This window comes from Macaca nemestrina, chromosome 11 (assembly GCF_043159975.1).
Source record: "Macaca nemestrina isolate mMacNem1 chromosome 11, mMacNem.hap1, whole genome shotgun sequence".
Taxonomy (NCBI): Eukaryota; Metazoa; Chordata; class Mammalia; order Primates; family Cercopithecidae; genus Macaca; species Macaca nemestrina.
This window is the reverse complement of record NC_092135.1, coordinates 140,085,366-140,106,825: the sequence shown is the minus strand read 5'-3', so window position 1 is coordinate 140,106,825 and position 21,460 is coordinate 140,085,366. Positions and strand designations below refer to the sequence as shown.

The following is a 21,460-nucleotide window of genomic DNA, read 5'->3' as shown; positions in this document are numbered from 1 at the left end:
GCCATTGAAGGAGTCAGGAAGTACCATCCCAGACGATGCTTCTTTAACACAAATATTCTTTTCTGCTAAAAGCAATGAAGAAGTAGCAATGGAAGGGCTCCATTTTTCCTTCCATCTAAAGAAGGATATTAATTTTCTTAACTGGACACAACTCTTATCGGCACAGAGATGGCACCAGGGGAATCCTAATTAAATCTTACTTCACTCATTTATTCTCATAGTTTTTGCCTCGGAAGCCCAAGATTGTTTTCCTTTATAGATGTGAGTTTTCACAAAACAGTTTCAAGATAGCCAGCTAAATGCTGAAACGTGTTTAGTTTGACAGGCAGTTTTTTCAGCTTTGCTTGTTTCTTGATGAGATTGCTAACTTCAGGGTAGAGCCTATTAAGAAACAGTGGGGAGAAAACATTTTTTTACATCTGCAATCAGCATGGGTAGCTTTGAAAAAGACTCAAGCCTGCTGTTTTTCGAGTGACTCTAACTAAATTGTCAACACGCCAGAATAGCGTATTTAATTACTTTATTTCCTTCCTCTAGAACTTCCCTAGAGGTTCCACATGTTAAAAGATGAATTGGTGGTCGTGGAGAAAAGCTGGGGAGCTCTGAATAAAGGGGGTGAGGAGGTCAGCCAGAGAAGGAGGAGGAGGACGCCCTGTGGGAGGGGGAAGGAAGGGCTCTGGGAAGGAGGAGGTCAGCCAGAGAAGGAGGAGGAGGACACCCTGTGGGAAGGGGAAGGAAGGGCTCTGGGAAGGAGCTGCCTTGGCTGGCGTGGAGACAGCACTTTGCAGCGAGGCCTTTTTAAAGTCCTGAATGCACTTTGAAGCCTCCAGATGGCAATTAAAAATATGTGCCTCATTCAGACTGTTTAACCCAATAGCTGCAGCTTTCTAATGTAGTTCTAGGAAACCAGTTTGGGGAGCTGGAATGATTCTCAAATGGCCACTGGAATTCCAAATCACCCTTGGTGTCATCTATCCATGGGCTTAAAATATGCACAAAGGACCACAATGTTTGAATGTATGACCAGCTGAGCCCCTGAAAGCCGGGCGTGCCTTACACTTTGAGAATCCCATTCTGTCTCCTACTGCACTTTTGAAAGAAAAAAGAAATTCGTATAACCCCTGTATGTGATGTTTGCTCTTTAAAGATGTTTTTGAAACAAGCAGGGAGAGCAGAAGTAAAAAAAAGCCAAACCACTTAATCACTTACGGATGCACAGAAACAAACAAACCAGAGCACTCCCCAGGACCAGAAAGAACCACCCAGCCTCGCGGGGTCCCAGGAGGGATGCGAGGTCCTATATTAAGGCAGCCTCGTCCAAGGCAGATCCCGAGCGAAGTCAAGCTTCTGCCGGAAGGAGGGCTCTCAGCCTGGGAGAAGATGCACGTGGGCAGAAGAGGTGGGCCGTGGAAACGACGAGCTCAGAGGCCTCAGGCGGGCACCACACAGCAGTTCCAAGAATGTCACTTCCTTCTGAAGGCCATCTTGCTTCTGGTCCTACTTCTGGCACCAGATTGTGCCATTCTGAATAGCAAAGGGAGTGGCTCTCAGGATAAGCGAGTTTATTTGGAAATGGCAGCGGATTGTAATCCTGAACATGTGAGCCGGGCAGATCCCAGGCATCACTGGGGAGGCTTTTAAAGGCAAAAGGGAAAAGTTCCTGTGAGCTTTTACTAAACAAAGTGTATCGATTTCAGAGGCTGATTGCAGGAGGTGCTGATGACTCATTGGAAATGCTGATTGCTGCTGGGGAGGCATCAGCCTAGAAGCCACTTGTCTGGACTTTTTTGTGCTGAGTTCTCATAACAGCTCTTATCACAGCACAGAGGCATAAGGACCTTCAGAGCGTTTGCGCAACTGCTCTTACCGCAGACACACTGCACGAGGCTCCCTTCCTCGTGATCTCCCGCTCTGCTTTGGGAAAGCAACTGCATCCTGGCGTCAGCAACTTCCACAGGCTCCTAAGGATGGCGTCAGAAACAGGCACCGAGCAACTTACTGGGATTTTGGAACAGAAATTACAATAATATGTAACTTTTATAAGATCCCCAAGAGGGTCTGATACATAGCCGAGTTAGGGAAGACTGGAATAGTGAGTTGAATTATGTTTTCCAAAAAATATGTCTAAGTCCTAACCCCACATGGCTTGGCTAGGACCCCACCCAAATCTCATCTTGAATTGTAGTTCTCATAATCTTCGTGTGTCATGAGAAGTGATTGAATCATGGGGCGGTTCCCCCCATGCTGTTCTCATGATAGTAAGTGAGTTCTCGTGAGAGCTGATTTTTTTTTTTTTTTTTTTTTTTATGGAGTCTCACTCTGTCACCCAGGCTGGAGTGCAATGGCACAATCTCGGCTCACTGCAACCTCCACCTCCTGGGTTCAAGTGATTCTTCTGCCTCAGCCTCCCAAGGAGCTGGGATTACAGGTGCACGCCACCATACCTGGCTAATTTTTGTATTCTTAGTAGAGACAGGGTGTCACCTTGTTGACCAGGCTGGTCTCAAACTCCTGACCTTGTGATCTGCTCACCTCAGCCTCACAAAATGCTGGGATTACAGGCCTGAGTCACCATGCTTAGTGGATCTGATGATTTTATAAGGGGCTTTTCCCCCTTTTTCTGGGCACTTCTCCTTCCTGCCGCCATATGAAGAAGGACATGCTTGCTGCCTCTTCTGCCGTGATTCTAAGTTTCCTGAGGCCTCTCCAGCCATGCAGAACTGTGAGTCAATTAAACCTCTTTTCTTTATAAATTACCCAGTCTTGAGTATTTCTTCACAGCACTGTGAGAATGCGCTAATACACCTCAGTACTGAGTACAGTACTCAGTACTGTACAGTACTCAGTACCTACAGTATTATTTGGAAATCAGGTCATTGCAGATGTAATTAAGTGAAGGATGTTGAGATGAGATCACCCTGGGTTGCCCTGGTGGACCCTAAATCTACTGACTGGTGTCCTTATAAGAGAAAGGAAGAGGGAGATTGGCACAGACAGAACAGGAGAAGAGAGAGGAAAGTGGAGAAGCCACATGAACGAGGCAGAGATGGGAACAATGCAGGCACAAAAACACGGGCCCAGGGACACCTGGGGACACCAGGAGCTAAGAGAGGCAGGAAGGCTCCTCTCCTCAAGCCTGGGAAAGGGGTGTGGCCACCAACACTTTGGTCTCAGATTTCTGGTCTCCAAAAGTGAGAATAAACTCCTGTTATGTTTTAGAGATGGAATGATACGGTTTAGATGAGTGTCCCTTCCACATCTCATGCTGAAATGTGCTCCCCAGTGCTGGAGGTGAGGCCTGGTAGGAAGTGTTGGATCATGGGGGCAGATTCCTCGTGAACGGCTTAGCACCATGCCCTGGGTGATGAGTGAGTTCCTGCTCCGTTGGTTCTCTGGAGAGCTGGTTGTTTAAGAGTCTGCCCCCACCCACCATCCAGCTCTCGCCATCTAATCCTGCCTCCCCACTGCCCTCCACCATGACTGGAAGTTCCCTGAGGCCTCCCCAGAAGCAGATGCTGGCACTATGCTTCCTGTACAGCCTGCAGAACCATGAGCCGATTAAATCTCTTTCCTTTATGAATTACTCAGCCTCAGTATCTCTTTACAGCAATGCAAGAACAGACTCAGATGCAGGGTCTCACCCTGTCGCCCAGGCTGGAGTCCAGTGATGCTAAACTGTGGGCCACATTGCCATGGCCGAGACAGTCAGGACTTGGTCGATGACTGTGGCTTCCTGGGTTGGACTCCTCATCACCTTTCAACTCAGGTCCAAGATGGGAGAGCCATGTGTGTTCCATTACCAAGCTCACAGGCCGCCCCACTCTCCCCAGCCACTGCCTCCACCAGGGGACACCAGGGCTGCCTGTTCCACTGTGAAGCTCCCCCAGCCCAGCTGCCTTCAAGTCTCTGTCCAACACAAACGATGTGGCGAGGCCCTTGCCCAGCCAGCCCTGGGTGAGCCCTACCTGTGCTCGTGGGGGTCTTTGATGACATCCACTGCCCTGGGCCAGCTCCCCCTAACACTCTCCACCTCCCATCCTAGCTACCCCTCACATCAAGTGCCCCTAGGCACCCCTTAAGAGCTGCAGACTCCTGCCTTCCTTCTCCACATCTGCCCCTCATAGGCCTCTCTACCTGTCCCCTCCACTGAAGCCCTTGCCCTGACCCTGCCACGTCGGCCCATCATCCTCACGTGTGCGCTGCTGGTGGTGTGTAGGGTCGGTCTCCTCACATGTGGCCCCTGAAGGCAGACAGTTGAGCAGTTTGTTCATTGCTGTTCCTCATGCCTCAAAGTGTGTACATGTACGTTCATGGCAGCATTAATCACAGCCGACGAAAGGCGGAAACAGCCCAAATGCCTAATAGGTGTGAAAGGAAAACAAATCTTGGGCCCCCAAGTCACTAAGCTAAAGGGAAAAGTGAAGCTGGGAACTGCTTAGGGCCAACCTGCCCCCCAACTCTCTTCACAGTCTCCCCTCTGCTCACTGAGATCAGTGCATATCTGACTGCCTCCTTTGGAGAGGCTCATCAGAAACTCCAAAGAATGCAAACATTTGTCTCTTACCTACCTATGACCTGGAGCCCCCTCCCTGCTTCCAGTCATCCTGTCTTTCCAGACCAAACCAATGTTCATCTTACATACGCTGACTGATGTCTCATGTCTCCCTACAATGTATAAAACCAAACTGTGCCCTGACTGCCTTGAGCATGTCGTCAGGGCCTCCTGAGGCTGTGAGACCTGTCTCAGTTACTTTAGAAAGTTTATTTTGCCAAGGTCGAGGACACGCACCCGTGGGGAGGAGAAAAAGGATCCTAAGGGGTGGATGTAAAGAAGTACTGTAAATAACAGGCCAACACGGTGTCCAATCAATCAGACGCCAAGACACTTAATGTCTCCTTTCCGCAAAAACCCTCACCCCTGGCAAACCAAGGGACGGCCACTCTAAGCTTCCTGAAGTGTCAAAAAGATTTCCACCCCCTCCTATCCCTGGAAAGGGGACAGGTCGATCCCATTCTTCCCTGGAAAGGGGAGGATCAAGAAGAGGTGGATGCCTGTCCTGCAGCAGGGCAGCTTCCTCCTGTGCATGGCCGCATCTCACACTCACGCCTCTCTCCTCCACACCCGCGTCACTCCCCTTGAATACCCGCGTCTCCCTCCCTTGAACGCCTGCCTCACTGTCCTACTTGTTCCAGTACTAAGGAGACAAGAAGCCACCAGGCTCTGGATTGGAAGCCCTGGGAAGCCACCCCGAGGGGCAGGACAAGCTTGGATGAGCTTCAGTGCAACAGAAAGTGCAGCTCGCTCTCACCAGGCTCCGTCCTCCACCGAGAATGATCAGACCTCATTCCATTCCTCAGAAGAGGAAACGGTGAGTACTTTATGCTTAAAGACAACATGGCTTGGAACCACCAGGGCACTGCTGTTATGATAATTCACCAGCTTCAGCATTCGGTACAGACCTGAGTATGTCGGGAGTAAAGACCATGTGACTGGTAACAAAGAGCAGAAGGGGACCCACAGGTGATCCAAAACTGGGGTTGGCAGAGAAGGACCTTAAAGACAGCTGTGATGAATGAGCTCAGTGACAAGAGATGGGAAAATAAGGGATCCCGACGAAGAAATGGAAACCTTAAAACAATAACACAGACATTCTTGAATTGAAAAGTATATCTGAAATTAATAATGAAATTGGTGGGTTTAATAAAAAATTGAACACAGTAGAAGATAGAATTTGTAAACTTAAAGACAAGTCATTAGAAAACACCTAAACAGAAGTAATAGAAAATACTCAAATGAAAGTAATGGAAAAAAATAAATAGAAAATCCAGAAAGGAAAAATATAACAGACGAGACGCAGTCAATAGGTCAGACATCTGTGTAATCCCAGAGAGAGATCAGAGTTACTGGGACAGACAAAATATCTGAAACGATAATGGGTGGGAATATTTGAAAACTGCTGGCAGACGTTAATCCACAGATTCACGAAGATCAGTAGATCCCAAGGGGGATACACATAAATCCCACCTTGGAGCACCCTGCTAAGAGTAATGAGAGCCAAATACAAAGAGAAATATCCACAAGCATAGGGGAATTGTCACAGGCCCTTCTCGGTAACTGGGATAACATAAAATTAGTCGGGATAAGGAAGACCCGAGCAACATAATTAACTAGAGTGACCCAATTGTTCTACCTCAGACCTTGTATCCCAAATGGCTTGATTCCTCTTCTTCTTAAGTGTACATATAACATTCACCAAAATGTCCATATGTTGGGACATGTGGAGAGCCTCAAATAATTTCAAAGGATCTAAATTTAAAATTCAGAGCAGTTTCTGATCTCAGTAAAGTCAGAAGTGAAAAAAAAATTACTAGAAAATGCTCAACTTCCTGGAAATCAAACAATATGTTTCTAAATAATCCAGTGGTCAAAAAGAAATCATGGCAGAATGTGGATATATGTTGAATGAATGGTGATGAAGACAAGACACATCAAAACTGCAGGATGCAGCTAAGCCAAGAGAAAATTATATTCACTGGAGCCTGCAGGGCAGCCACGCGGGCACAGGAGAGAGGACAGCGACGGGCCAGTCAAGACCTCAGGACAGCTGCGGCCCGGGCACATCCAGCTCCTCCCCGCGGCCCGTGCACATCTGCTCCAGGCCTTTGCAGACATGGTAGCCGAGCGCCCTCGGCCAGGTTCCGCGGCTGAGCACTTGGTCCTCTCTCTGGGGACAGTAGTGTGGCTTCTCCCAGAGCCGGGGTCCCTGCAGCATCACGGGGACAGAAGTGGGGGTGACCTGCCTGCTGCGGGCTCCCTGGGTCAGAGGCCCGCAGAGCCTGGGGTCCTCCAGCTTCCACTCCCCACAGCCTCTGGCCATAGATTCGGCTGGAGTCACTGCTGAGGCCACAACAGAGGGCAGCGGCCGAGCGTCCACCAAGACAGGAGTCCGGCCTCCTGCCCCGCCTGGCCCTGAGCAGAACCACCGCAACCACTTCTCACCCTCCAGGAGCAGCTGCGTTCGGGGAAACAGCATCATGTGTGAGGTGGAAGCCGGGAGGGGAACCTCCCCGCGCACCTTAGGGTGGACCCGCGTTGCTCTCATTTATGTGGTTGCTTGGAAGATGCCCCATGTGCTGAGCCCCCCGCCCCCTCAGTTCCCCCCCGTTCTCCCTCCCCCCTTCACCCTCCCTTCCCTCCCCCCGCCCCCACCTTGCTCTTCCTCCACCCCCTTTTCCCTGAGCCTCACTCCCTACTGAGCCGGCAGCCCTGAGCCTGTATCTCAGGCGCTGCTTCCCAGAGAACCAGCTAAACACTCTTCACTCTTCGTCTGGGGGGCTGCTGTAGCCAACACCACAGAGGGGCTCACACAGACCTCCACTGCTCACAGTCTGGCAGCCGCGGGTCTGAGGTCAGTGGCCGGCCGGGATGGGTTCTTGCTAGGGCGGCTGGCTGGCCAGCAGGCGGTAGAGAGCGAGCTCTGGTCTCCTCCTCTTCCTAGGAGGGCACGAATCCCCTCACGTGGCCCCACCCTCATGACCCCATCTCACCCCAGGCACCTCCCAAAGGCTGACCTCCAGATGTCATCACAGTGAGGCTGGGGCTTCCACAAACGGCACGGTTCTGTCCCCAGTAGACATACATGCAAATGGCAGAAACTGCTTAAGGCTCTCGAAGTCATGTGGTGGAAAACATTAAGATTTCCTTAAACATTAATATGCATCTTATTTGTATTTGAAAGGGTTTAACAGACAACCCTCTCACAAAATGATGCCAGGCAAGCCAAGAGATATCATCACCCATTCTTGTAATCCAAAGCTTAAAAAAGTCCTTTCCTGGCCGAACGCAGTGGCTCACACCTGTAATCCCAGCACTTTGGGAGGCCGAGGCGGGCGGATCACCTGAGGTCAGGAGTTGGAAACCAATTTGACCAACATGGTGAAACCCCGTCTCTACTAAAAATACAAAAATTAGCTGGGCATCGGGGCATCTGCCTGTAATCCCAGCTACTATGGAGACTGAGGCAGGAGAATCACTCAAACCCGGGTGACGGAGGTTGCAGTGAGCTGAGATCTCGCCATTGCACTCCAACCTGGGCAACAGGAGCGAAAAAAAAAAAAAAAGTCCTTTCTTTCTCTGAACGTGCAAGGAGCAGGAAACTGACCACAGACAGCCAAAGGCATTTCCAGGTCCCTCCGCTAAAGCATGCCCTGAGTACTCCCTACCTTCCCTGCACAGCACCCACCACTCCCGAGTTCCACCTCGATTCTCTTTCGGAGACACGCAGCCTGGACTCCGTAGGCTGCCCCACCCTGCCCTCCCAAGATGGTCCCGTGACCCAGGCCTGGCCGATGAGAGCACCCAATGCCCTGCTACAGTGCAGGCTCAGAGGTGGGCGCAAGGCCCGAGCCAGTGCAAGCATCTCAATCAGAGGCTCGTGTTTGAACTGCTGGGAAGAGGAAATCTCTGAGTTGACTTGAGGCAGCAAAGAAATGACCGTGACTGCCAGGAGCTGGCAGGAGGAGAAATCTGGGGGTCTCATTTCAGAGGAAGGCGTAGTTAAGAGACAGAGACAACTGAGGCCCCTAGATCCATCCATTCCTGAATGCCTCTTTGCAGTTAGTAATTGCAAACATCAACAACCCCTACCCCTTCAACGATACTCTGTTTCTGGCTTTTATCAGCTTGAACTGAGTTCCTGGTGACTGCAAACCAGAGTCCCACTCAAGTAGTTGTTGGTGCTATTTTGAGTTTAGGGCCCTTCTGACTTTGAAGTTAAACAGTTAAACACCTGAAAGGAATGCAGTCGGTATGGAGGTTTTTGTTTTTACTTATTTGTTGCTGCTATTTTACACAAAACAGGAGTTTCAAACATCTGGAGGCTTTTAAGGATGGGGATAATTTCTCACAGCAGCCTTAAATGCTTTGGGGTGAAGCCTCCTGTTTCTCACTAAACATTTTCTCAAACATCTGGGAGGCTTTAAGCATTGCATTTAAGCAAATACTCTCAACTTGTGAAGCAGGTGCAGAAAATAGGAGGCTCAAGGCCCCATGGGGTTTACAGTGCAGGGATAACTTCCGGGGGTGAAAGGAGGGAAAATGCAGATAAGAGCTAGTGGGGCCCAGCTGCTTCTCACCCCATTCCCGGCTACAAACCACGAGGCTGCCACGTGACCAGGCGAGGCCCCGCCCTGCAGCACACGCCCTAACCCCGCTCTGGGCTCCACATTCTGCCCCGAGAAAGGTCACAGGGGCTTGCGGGCGGCAGCTGCATTCCCACGCGGAATACCCCAACGGCATCGCCGTTCCATCTCAGCCAGCAGCGCCCACCGGCACGGGCCCCGCCCGCCGACCGGCACCAGCAGCGCCGCTTGGCCTTTCGCCGGCCTGGGAACGTCCAACGCGCCACGATTTCACGGCAAACAGCACGCGCTCCACCTAGTGGACAGAAGCCGGAGCTGCGTCCCGGGACGGTGAGGCCCCGCGGCAGGGTTCATGCAGCCCGGGCTGGAGGCCTTTGCTTCTTCCCACTCCCTTCACTGACATGAGGCCGCAGCGGCATCAGGAAGACGTCACCAGGGCTCTTCAAACCCAAGAGTCAAACCTGTGCACAGGGTCGATGGTGACACAATTCTGTTTCCGTAAACTGCCCGTACGCCGAGGTTTATTTACTCTAAAGAGGTGCGGGTCCCGGCAGCAGGGGCCCAAGGAGGCGTGGATTCCGCCAGGACAAGGGGTGTGACGTCCTCACCTGCGTCTCACGCTGGCTTTGCAACCACAGGTTTGTGAAAACAAATGAAACACATTATTCACTGTGCCTGTTCGGCTCCAAACAGCAGGCCAGTGTTGTGCAAGAATGACCCAGAGGATGGCAGGGGGAGATGGCGAGACATGTCAGACACGTCCTAAACAATGGAGCCTCACCCACCCCAAACACGCACACACAGACACGGGTAAACACAGAGACAGGCATATACGCAGACATGCAGACACAAACGCGTGTTCACACACAACCATGAAACACAGAAAGACACTTGTATGCACAAAGCCCTGAGACAGCACGCACACACACTTGTGCACACAGGCATGCACACTTGTGCTCACTCACGGACCCATACACACAGACACACGCATGCACACCTGTGCTCACACGGACTCATGCACACACACACATGCACATCTGCTCACACATGGACCCATGCACACACATGCACATCTGTGCTTATACACGGACCATGCACACACACATGTACACCTGTGCTCACACACGGACCCATGCACACAGGCACACATGCACATCTGCTCACACATGGACCCATGCACACACACACATGCACATCTGTGCTCATGCACGGACCTATGCACACAGAAACACAGAGAAACCCACACAGCTGCATGTGTGCACACATTCATGCACACACACACACACACACGGACACGCTTCCCTCACACACACTCCCCCTTTGGGCCCACCCTCCCAGCCTCCAGCACAGGCCAGGTGGAGCACCTGTGGTCAGGGAAGATGGAGACAGGGGAAGTACAGCCCCTTTCAGGGAGGGCAGAGGGATGGGGGATCACGGCCTTGTTCAAGGATGATTCAGGGGGGATGGTAGGAGCACGGCTCCCTTCAGGGAGGATGGGGGATGGGAGGAGCATGGCTCTCTAGGGGTATGGGAGATGGGGGAGCCTGGCTTCTCTCAGGGGGACAAGCTGTGGGGGAGCAGGGACCTCCCAGGACAGGGGGTGCTGGGGCCCCCGCAGCTTCGTGCTGGCACTGGTGGCTGGCTCACACAGCATTTCTGGAACTTCCTCTCTCAGAGCAATTTGGGAACTGGAGTTAGGGCCAGCAAGGATGAGGGGGCACATAAGAGATGACAGGACCTCACCCAAAGCCCAGCCCAGGCCGGGGCTCCTGCCTCCCCTGGCTCCCTCTGCCTCTGTCCCCCTTGTGAGGTGGGGTACCGGGTGATGCTCTCCCCACGGCCCCCTGACCCCCACTGTGCAGGTTTCTTCTCACACCAGCAGGTCCTCAGCTCCCGCCCAGCCCAGGGAGGGCTCCCCACTCTCCACAGGCATTGAGCCCACAAGACACCCCCACTTCCAACACCCACGGTACCTGGAGCACCCGTGGACCCCCGGCTTCCGAATTCAGCCGAACAGTTCCCAGGACCCGGAGGCGATTCACTCTCACCCGCCTGGGAGAGGCACAGGCCAGGCACAGGAGAGGTGGGGGGCCTCCAGGAACCACCATGGTCACTGCCATGCAGGCCCCTGGACCCTCATTTGGGGTTTTTATGGGGTTCCAGACACGACCGATTAGGCCACAGGCCACTGAGGACTGACCCTATCCAGCCTCTCCCTCTAGGGTGAGGTGGGACTGGGTGCGCCAAGCTGACCCGCACCGGTTCTACTGGCAACCAGCCCCCCCCTCCAGGAGCCGCCCCCTTAGCATCAAAGAGCAGGAAGATCCAGAGTGGGAGCTCTGTGCCCACAAGCTGGACAGAGACCACGTCTCCTTCTGTGATGTCGCAGCACAGCGGTCCGGGGAGGCCACCATCTCCCTGCCCACAAGGGCTTCTCCAGCCTCCTCCAGCCAGGGACCAACACCCACGTGCGCCTTTTCTCCTCTGCCCTGCGCCCCGCAGCCCTGCTCGCCCACCTCACACACGTATAGTCACACAGACACACAATCACATACCATCACACAAAATCACACACACCCCATCACACACAATCACACACACACCATCACACACACATGCAGACACACACACACCATGTACATACACACACCATCACACCAGACACACCATCACACATACACACACGTGCAGCCACAGACATAGTTACACACCATCACACACAGACGCAATCACATGTGCAGACATCACGCACACAAAATCACACACAGACACGCACAATCACACATACCGTCACACACCAAGACACACAGACCATTACACACAGACACATGATCACACACACAATCACAGAGACACACACGATTACACATTATCACACACACAGACACACACACCATCACACACAGACACACACATCACACATAGACACACACACGATCACACGTAGACCCACACAATCACATATAGACACAGACATACCACACACGATCACACACACACATCACAGACACACGCACAATCATACATACCATCATATACCAAGACACACACCATTACACACAGACACATGATCACACACAATCAGACACACACAGAGACACACACGATTACACATTACCACACACACACACACCATCACACACAGACACACACATCACACATAGAAACACACACACGATCACATGTAGACATACACACAATCACATATAGACACAGACACACACGATCACACACAGACACACACACATCATCACACACACAGACACGTCACACTCCCAGACACAGGAACACAGACTCCGCTGTCCCCACCTACGGTAACACGCGTGTTCCAGACACAGGCGATTTCTCATTGCTGACATAGAGATCGTAAAGCTTAGAAAACGTCAGCTCCCCAGACTCAGCCCAAAAGCGTCCACTTCAGCTCTGCTTCTCATTTCCTCGCCTCTTCTGTCATTTTTCGAGTGGCACAAAATCAGACTTTAATTCCTGTTAGGGCTCCAAGTTTTTGATGTGGATGATTTTTTAGTCTCAGGCAGAATGTACTGCAGTGCCCGCTACATGGCAGTCGCTGAAGCTCAGCTCAAGTCCCACGTGGGGCTGGAGCCCTCGAACCTCTCACAGGAGGCCGACGTGGCCGCCGGGCTGCGCTTGCCCACGCACAGCTAACCGACCCGAGGTGAGGGCGCTGGGTGAGCAGACCAGGCCTCCTGTGCAGGGGGAGAAAGAGGCTCCTGGGGCGGCCTCCACCACCGAGGTGTGGACAGAAGACCAGTCTCAGCAGGAGACTCTGCAAGAACCAGATGAGAACCCTCATCTGACTCGGAGCCAGGGTCCAGGAGGCTGCAGACAGTCCCACGCAGTCCAGAGAGAGTGGGGAGCAAATCTGGCCTCACCCACAGCTGGGCAAGCCCCAGAAGCCGCCCTCGGGGGTTGGCCATGAGGTGGAGGCTGTAGCTGGAGGGCAGGTGGAGGGAATTCCCCCTCACAGTGACAGAGTGGCTTAGAAAAAGCTCAGAAACCTGCCCCGTAACCACTGCCAGGAAGTGCTTTCCGACATCTATCCTAAGTCCTTCATGCTACGGTTTTCTTTTTTTTTTTTGAGACGGAGTCTCTCGCTTTGTCACCCGGGCTGGAGTGCAGTGGCCGGATCTCAGCTCACTGCAAGCTCCGCCTCCCGGGTTTATGCCATTCTCCGGCCTCAGCCTCCCGAGTAGCTGGGACTACAGGCGCCCGCCACCTCGCCCGGCTAGTTTTTTGTATTTTTTAGTAGAGACGGGGTTTCACAGTGTTCGCCAGGATGGTCTCGATCTCCTGACCTCGTGATCCGCCCGTCTCGGCCTCCCAAAGTGCTGGGGTTACAGGCTTGAGCCACCGCGCCCGGCCTCATGCTACGGTTTTCAAATTTTATCTTCAAACAGTAACAAGCCACATGCCTCAAATATCAAAGCCTATGAAGACAGCATGTGACCTCCTTCCCTGCCCCCAGCGCCGTTCCACGGGCCTCGCCCCTCCCAGCCTCCCAGAAACCACTGCTCATGATTCCTTTCCCCGTTCCAGGATGGTAAGCCCAGGTCTGGGCAGGCCCACGGGCAGACGGCCCTGCCATGGGGAGCCTCACCCCAGGCCACAGACAGAACAGAACGCTTTCCATCGCCTCCGCGTCACACACACATGCAAACAGTAAATGAAACACCGTGTGAAATTCTGAAACCTCTACAGAACACTGGATCTGGGCAGCAACATGAAAGGATGGCAGGTGGGGGTGTGGGTTTTTCACTCTGGTGGGGGGCTGCAGGGGCAAAGGGCGGGGCCAGAATGATCCATGGGGCGACCAACAGATTGGAGCTGGAGACACTGGAAGTATTTGCAGTGTCAGAAAGTGAGGAGATGCACAAACACACACAATGATGGGGCTCGCCGCAGTGACATAGGGGCTCGTGGAAAGCGCCTCCGAGGGCCAATGCTGGAACCACTGAACAAGAAAACAGAGCAGCGCTGGGTGGTACCCGAGGTGTAACATAAGCCTCTGCAGGTCCACACTGATAGAAAGAGGTAACTGGACAGATGTACTATTGGGCGAGGAGAACCCGCCACATGATCCAGCTCGGGGTCAGGGACGGTCCTGTCGGTGCATGAGAAAACCCAAACCCCAAGAGGGGCGCTCCGCAGAGTTCCTAACAGAACCCCTCAAAACCCTCAAGGTCGTTAGAAACAAGGAAAGCCTGAGAAACGTCCAGCCAAGGGCAGCCCCAGGGGTCACATGTAGTCCCGGACGCAGGGCTGGCACAGAAAGAGGGAGAAAACCAGAACCGGAATGAAGTATTGTCCTGTCAGTAATGATGGATCAGTGTGGGCTGGTTAGTTACAACACGTGTACCAGTCCGGGAACGTGGGCGTGGGGCCCACGGGACTCTGCCTTCTTCTCCAACCTCCTGTAAATATAAAACTCCACTAAAATTGTTTGGAAGTTTATTAAAATAGGGAAGCTTAAAGAACAGCTAAGTCCGGGGTTTAGGTGGCACACTGGGGTTTAGGGACACGGAGGTTTAGGGACACGGGCGTTTAGACGCTCTGGGGTTTAGGCACTGAGGTTTGGGCACCCCGGGGTTTATGGACATGGGGGTTTGGGCGCACGGGAGTCGGGGCGCGCTGCACTCAGTGCTCCTTTCCTGTGGCTTCTGCTTCCCACACACGCTTCCACTTTCCTTTTGTCTTTTTGTCGGTCGGGCGGGTTTGTCCTTTCCCGTCTCCTTAGAAAGCCTTAAACCTCCTTAGTACTGTAGATGAGTTCTGATTTTGCATAATAAAAATACATTGTGAGACACTGATTTTCTGTTCTTTAAAAAAAAGGTGAAGTTAGCCGCCTATCTCAGCAAAGCCTATGTGGAGCGGGTAACGGGTGAGCTGCAGACCCCACGCGTCCTGACATTAAAGGCCTCTCGGGACAGGCCAGCTCACTGGCATGAACTTCCCTCCACGGCCACACACACATATGCACAAACACACACGCACACACGCGCACACACATGCACACTCACACGCACACACGCACACACACACACACACACACACATGCACACACGCACACATACACACTCACATGCATACTCACACAAGTGCACACATGCATACACGCACACCCACACATGCACACCCACACATGCACACACCTACACACACATGCACACACGGACACTCATACGCACACTCACACGCACACACACACACGCACACATGCACACACGCACACACACATGCACACTCACGCACACACACGCACACTCACACGCACACACACACATGCACACACACCTACACACACATGCACACACGGACACTCATACGCACACTCACACGTGCACACACATGCACACATGCACACACACATGCATACACATGCACACTCACACGCATACTCACACACATGCACACATGCATACACGCACACCCACACATGCACACACACCTACACACACATGCACACACGGACACTCATACGCACACTCACATGCACACACACACGCACACACACACGCGTGCATGCTCATTTCACCCACACTTCCTAGTTCCGATCACACATCCTCTCACAGGCAGTGAGGTCTGTAAAACAGGTAGGGGGTGACCATGGTCCATGGGTGCTGCAAACTGCTGAGACAATATTTTCCTGAAAAGGATCATCTGAACTCATTTTGGCCGCAGTGTCCCCACACCTGTGCAAATCCATTTCAGGCCTCGTGGTGCATCTGAGAGCTGTTGTGCACGGCCCCTATGTAGCGACCCTGGGGAAGCCACAGACGCCCACCGGTCCCACAGCAACCCCTGGGTGGCGCTGGACGACTTGGTTCCACGTGGACGCTCTCCTGCCCTGCACCCTCTGCCCGGAGCCCCGCCTGCCCGGCCCACACCCACTGCGGGCTCCGGCTGGGGCTTGGTTTGGGTTTGTTGGGCGCTGCCCAGAAGGCCTGTGCCAGTCCATTTTCACATTACTATGAAAGAACGCCCAAGGCTGGGTGAAGTGTAAAGATAGGAGGTTTAACTGGTCGCCATGCTGCAGACTGTACAGGAAACCTGGCGCTGGGAGTGGCTCCTGGTGAGGCCTCAGGAAGCTTCCTCGGGTGGTGGAAGGTGAAGGGAGCCCACGCATGACAGGGGAAGAGCCGGAGCAAGCGGGGGTAGGTACCGGGCTCTTTAAACCACCACATTGCACACGAGCTCCCATGGCAAGGTCGGTGCCAAGCCATTCATGAGGGATCCGCCCCATGGCCTCCCTCCACACTGGAAGTCTCGTTTCCACAGGAGATTTGGAAAGGACGCATCAAACCGTATCCAGGAGGGTGGGAGCAGAGCTGCGGGTGGCAACTGCCTCCAGGCACCGGGGCCGCCTTGGTCCTGCCCTGGCTGTGGTTAACCTATTTCCTGCCAGGACCAGGCAGATCACCAAGCAGGAACAGAAGGTGCTGAGTCTAATGGCTCCTTTCCCCATGGCCGCAGTGGTCTCTGCTGGCCACTCACGGCTGACGGTCTCTGCCAGGTGCTCCAGGGCCATCAGTGAACGCTGGATATTCCCCCCAAGAGCACAACACAACTCTCTTGTCTACACAGCTTGCCTTGGCTCACTTGTGAAACCATGTTCGGACTTTCCGTGCAAATTCCCATCCATCAGTTATATAACGACCACCACCAGCCACCGGCCTCTGTCCACTCCCGGCTCCCCACGATGTCAACCACACTGTTATCATGGAATAATAGTGTGGTTCCATGATAAAATAAAATCGTAATGTTTTTGTAGAAAATAGCTATTCTATAAATAAAAATGTAAATAAGAATAAGCTGTTCTCAAGGCAAACATCACATGGATTTCTCTGTTCCACGCGTCCTGGAAAATGCACTCCACATGGGGTAGGGACAAAGCCTAGACTGTGAGACTGTATGCAATGGCCTCTTCGGAGGCCTCTCATTACCTGTGTCCCTCGCCCGCCTTGCAGTCTCCACGGAGCTCCTGGGAGCCATCTGACCCATGCCACCTGTCAGTACGACCTGGGTATGGCTTGGCATCAACTCCCCCGCCAATTTCAGTAGAACGCCATCTGCTCTGCACCTCAGAACGTATGTCCTGCTTTTGATAAACTCATGGAATCTACATACCCCTGATATGTAAGCACAGTTTACACAACAGCATCTAAAGGGAGAAAGTGGGTTTTGCCCACACTTCTCCACAGCCTTCCACCCTCTGGGAATCGACCTCGGGTTGGCAGCGACTCCCGACCGCCTGCGGGACCAAGTCAGGCCCCGCTGCAGGATGCAAAGACCCAGTGCCAAACACACACCCTGGGTGCACCCTGAGCCACCCCTCCTCACTCGCCACGTGCAGAATGTTGTCAAGTAGTCTCAGTGATAAAAACACTGTCTACAGAATAAATACTATCTGCCGTCCCAGAATCTCCCAGTCAGGGTTTCTCGGAGGGTGTGTGGCTTGAATATTCCCACTGGAGTCCCCACTTCCATATTCTGCTCTGGGATTCTGGGACTGAGATCTGCAAACCTTTCCCAGATCCCGCCAGCAGGGAGGTTCCGGCAGGTTCTGCCAAACAGCAGCACTGGCAGAGACCTGGAAGGTGGGAGAGAAGGTGGCCACCCTCCCTTCTAGCACCCTACCGGCTCCAGCTTCTGCCAGGTCTCATGTCACCGCTGCAGCCCGGCCTTGGGGCTCAAGACCTCCAAGTCACACTCCCCGCCCTCTGGGCCTGTGTGCCTGCCTACCGGGGAGTGCCGTCCTCTGAGCTCTGCCACACTAGGAGCCCAATCCCCCTCCTCCTGCCGGGGAGTGCCGTCCTCTGAGCTCTGCCACGCTGGGAGCCCAATCCCCCTCCTCACTCCCGGGTCTCAGGGCAGCTGCTGCCTCTCTCGGTTCTGATATCAGGGCTGCCTGTTGCCCTGGGATGAATGCCCCCAAAACGCCCACACTCCAGTCCCCACAACCTGTCAGCAAACACTGTCCCACGGAAAAAAGGACTTTCAACTACCTGAGGAAATGGTAATTTCCATCCCTTGCATATAAGTGTATTTTTTGGTCAAAAAGTAAGGAATCGTTGTTGTCTTTTTTGTTTATTTGTGTTTTTTGGAGACAGGGTCTCGCTCTGTCACCCAGGCTGGAGTGCAGTGGCACAATCACGGCTCACTGCAGCCTCCACCTCCCAGGAGCAAACGATCCTCCCACCTCAGCCTCCTGAGTAGCTGGGAATACAGGCGCGTGCCACCACGCCTGGCTAATTTTTGTTTCTGTTTTTTTTTTTTTCCAGAGATTGGGTTTCACCATGTTGCCCAGGCTGGTCTGGAACTCCTGGGCTCAAGTGATCCTCCCACCTCAGCCTCCCAAAGTGCTGGGATTATAGGCGTGAGCCACCGCACCTGGACAAGCCATTGTTCTCTAATAGATTTTAATCCTGCAGATTTCTCGTACGCAGTAAAAAATAGTTAACTTTTATAAGAGTTAGTTTTTTTAATAGAAAGGCATAATTGGATTTAATGTTTTAATCTGATGTTTGAATCTCAGATCTACAAAATATCTGATAAAGGAATACAATCTGCAAAACTTAATATGTAGTCACACAAAATTAAGTCTGAAAACAATAATAGATTGTTTACACTCTCTCCTTGGCTGTAAAGAGTTTCCTTTGATTAATCCTATTCTTTCTTCTGTAACAATTGTTATTTCTCATAGGATTTATTTTTCTCATTTCATTGTGACTGCAGTTGTCAACTTTATCTTTTCTATTAACTTTTTGTGTCTCCCTGAAGCTTAATTTTTATACATCATTTCGTTTTTCTGTTAAAAGCAAGCAGTATTATGAGCAATAAATTTCATGCCTTGGCATTAGACACCATTACTGCTGTCTTAGTGCTTCCGTTTTTTCCTGGGTTAGCACAAAGCAGGCAGTATTCCTTAGGGAACCACGAGGAGCCAGGCAGAGGAGCAGCCTGGAAGCCCAGCTGGGCTGCGGGGACAGAGGGTCCCTCCCTCCAGAGGCCCCTCCTGTGGCCGGCCCTCCTGAGCAAGTGTCTCAGGCATGAGGACCTCGCTCCCGCTGGCTGGCACTCACCCCTCTCGCCATCCCTCCCCTTCCCTCACTGGTGCACCTGCAATCAGCACTCCCGAGGCCCGTGCATGACAGGCGAGGCCTGGGTCTATGTCCTGAGAACACCAAGGGAACAAGCAAGGCCGAGCACTGCCCTCCTGGAGCTGACACACTGCTGTGTGCATGTGTGTACATGTGTGTGCATGCATACATGTGTGCTACTGCCTGTGTGTACATATGTGTTTTAGACCATAAACCTCCAGTGGCAGAAGTTGCTATAGAAAAGAACAGTTCTTTCATAAAAACCATTACATATTACATGGTTTTGTAACTTGCCCATTTAACTCCATAGATATCAACGATTCTCACTGGGCTACAGTCACCAAACAACTTGAGTTCTCCTCACATCTGCCCCAGCAAACCTACTCCACTCTCTCTTCACTGAAAACTTGGCCAGCCTCAGACATTTTTCATCATATTCAAAATATTGGCCAGGCACAGTGGCTCACACCTGCAATCCCAACCTTTTGGGAGGCCAAGACAGGCAGATCACTTGAGTCCAGGAGTTCGAGACCAGCCTGGGTGGCATAGCAAAACCTCACCTCTATCAAAAAAATTTTTTTAATTAGCTGGGCATGGTGTCAGGCATCGGTGGTTCCAGCTACTCAAGAGGCTGAGGGGAGAGGATCGCTTGAAGGAGGTTGAGGCTGCAGTGAGCTATGATCGCACCAATGCACTCTAGTCCCAGCTTGGGCAACAGACCAAGATCCAATCTCAAAATAATAAGATAAATAATCCCCAAGAAGTTGCAGCTCCATAAGAAACACGTGACACAGCTCAGACGGCACTTTGGCCAGAGGGTCATGGGGCCTATGCACACCCAGCTGCCAGGCATGACCGGGACACCATCTGCCCAAAACCATGGATGGCCGGGCTCCCAAGTTACCAAGGAGACACGTGGCCTCTCAACCTGCAAGTGAGGTGGCAAAGTCTGGCTTTGCAAAGGCCAGAGAAATGGAGGCTGTGCCCTTCCAGGGTCGCCCGAGCTGGGGCTCTGGATCCCAGTGGGCACTTGAGAGGTCAGTGGCAGCAGGAGGGTGTGGTCCCTGTCCCAACCAGCCTCCACCACAGCAGACACACCCTCTCCCTGAGGCTTACAGGCCTGCTACGAAGAGTGCGTCAGGGAGGCCGGTGGGGGGTTCCATTCCGGCTCCCCAACCTCAACACTCCTGCCTCCTCCCCACCCTGCTGGCTGCGTCCCTGTATGGTCAGGACGTTCCCATCCCCTCTTTCCTGGGCCACACCCGCAGCCTCTTGCTGTTGATCGGGGGCCCCAACGCATCAGGCTGCCCTCGAGGCCCATCCACATGGCTCCAACTCCATTGCCGTATATGGACGGCGTCTACACAGGAGGCTCAGGCCCTTGTCGTGCCAAGTGGTGACCACTCAGGGCCCCGTTATCCTCCTTCCCCTCTCCAGGGGTCCCTGGTGACCATCTCCACAAAACCTCCACGCCGCGGAGTGCTGGACCAAGAGAGCACTGCAGAGTCGATTTTTGCTCCCTGGGTCCCCAACATTGCTGCAATGTCTTCGTGTCTGTGTCGCTGGGAGCCCTCCCGTCCACATCTGCCCCGAGGCTGCTGGGGTTCTGACCAAAACCATGGCGTGGTCTCATTCCATAGCTTTCTACGTTGTTAAACATTCTTCTACAACACGGTGAGAACAGTTTAACAAGTTCCCAACACCGAAAACAGTGCAGTGATTTGGTTCAATCTGAGCATACGTTCTGGACTATTTTGGGGGCAAATTCCCAGATGGGGAATTGCAGGTCAGTGGGAATGAAAGACAGCCCTGTCTTCCTTCTCACCAGATCGCTCACCTGAGCTGCTGCAGTGCATGGTGTCATCAGCCCTGTTTCCTCAGTCCCGTGACAAAGGGTCATTTATTTGTTTGGTTGGTTTAAAGTCTATCAGGTTGACAGATGGACAATTCTTACAAAGGTTGGTGACTCTTTTGGGGTAAGGAGTGGCTAAAGGCAGAGCAGATCAGAAGCTGGCACGCTGTCATCGAATGGAGAAGGAGGGAGGGGTTGAGAACACTTTTCCCTCCTGGCATCTCAGGGGACCCTGCAGCCAGGTCACCCTCAGCAGAGCGAAGCCAGGCATGCACTCCAGGAAAGGAGTTTCTGCCAGCACCACCGCTCATGCCTGTAATCCCAGCACGTTGGGAGGCCAAGGCGGGAA

The 21,460-nt window shown here is 52.7% G+C and overlaps 2 long non-coding RNA genes across 3 annotated transcripts in view; one reads left to right on the top strand and one right to left on the bottom strand.

Annotated features, from left to right (window-relative positions):
* Window positions 1-21,460, bottom strand: part of LOC105473746 (uncharacterized) — a 143,547-nt gene that overhangs the window by 8,461 nt on the left and 113,626 nt on the right. The gene's annotated exons all lie outside the window — the stretch shown is intronic.
* Window positions 770-5,688, top strand: LOC139357280 (uncharacterized). The gene is made up of 3 exons (XR_011610233.1): window positions 770-1,599; window positions 1,698-2,722; window positions 5,194-5,688. It is a non-coding gene; the product is annotated as an uncharacterized lncRNA (long non-coding RNA).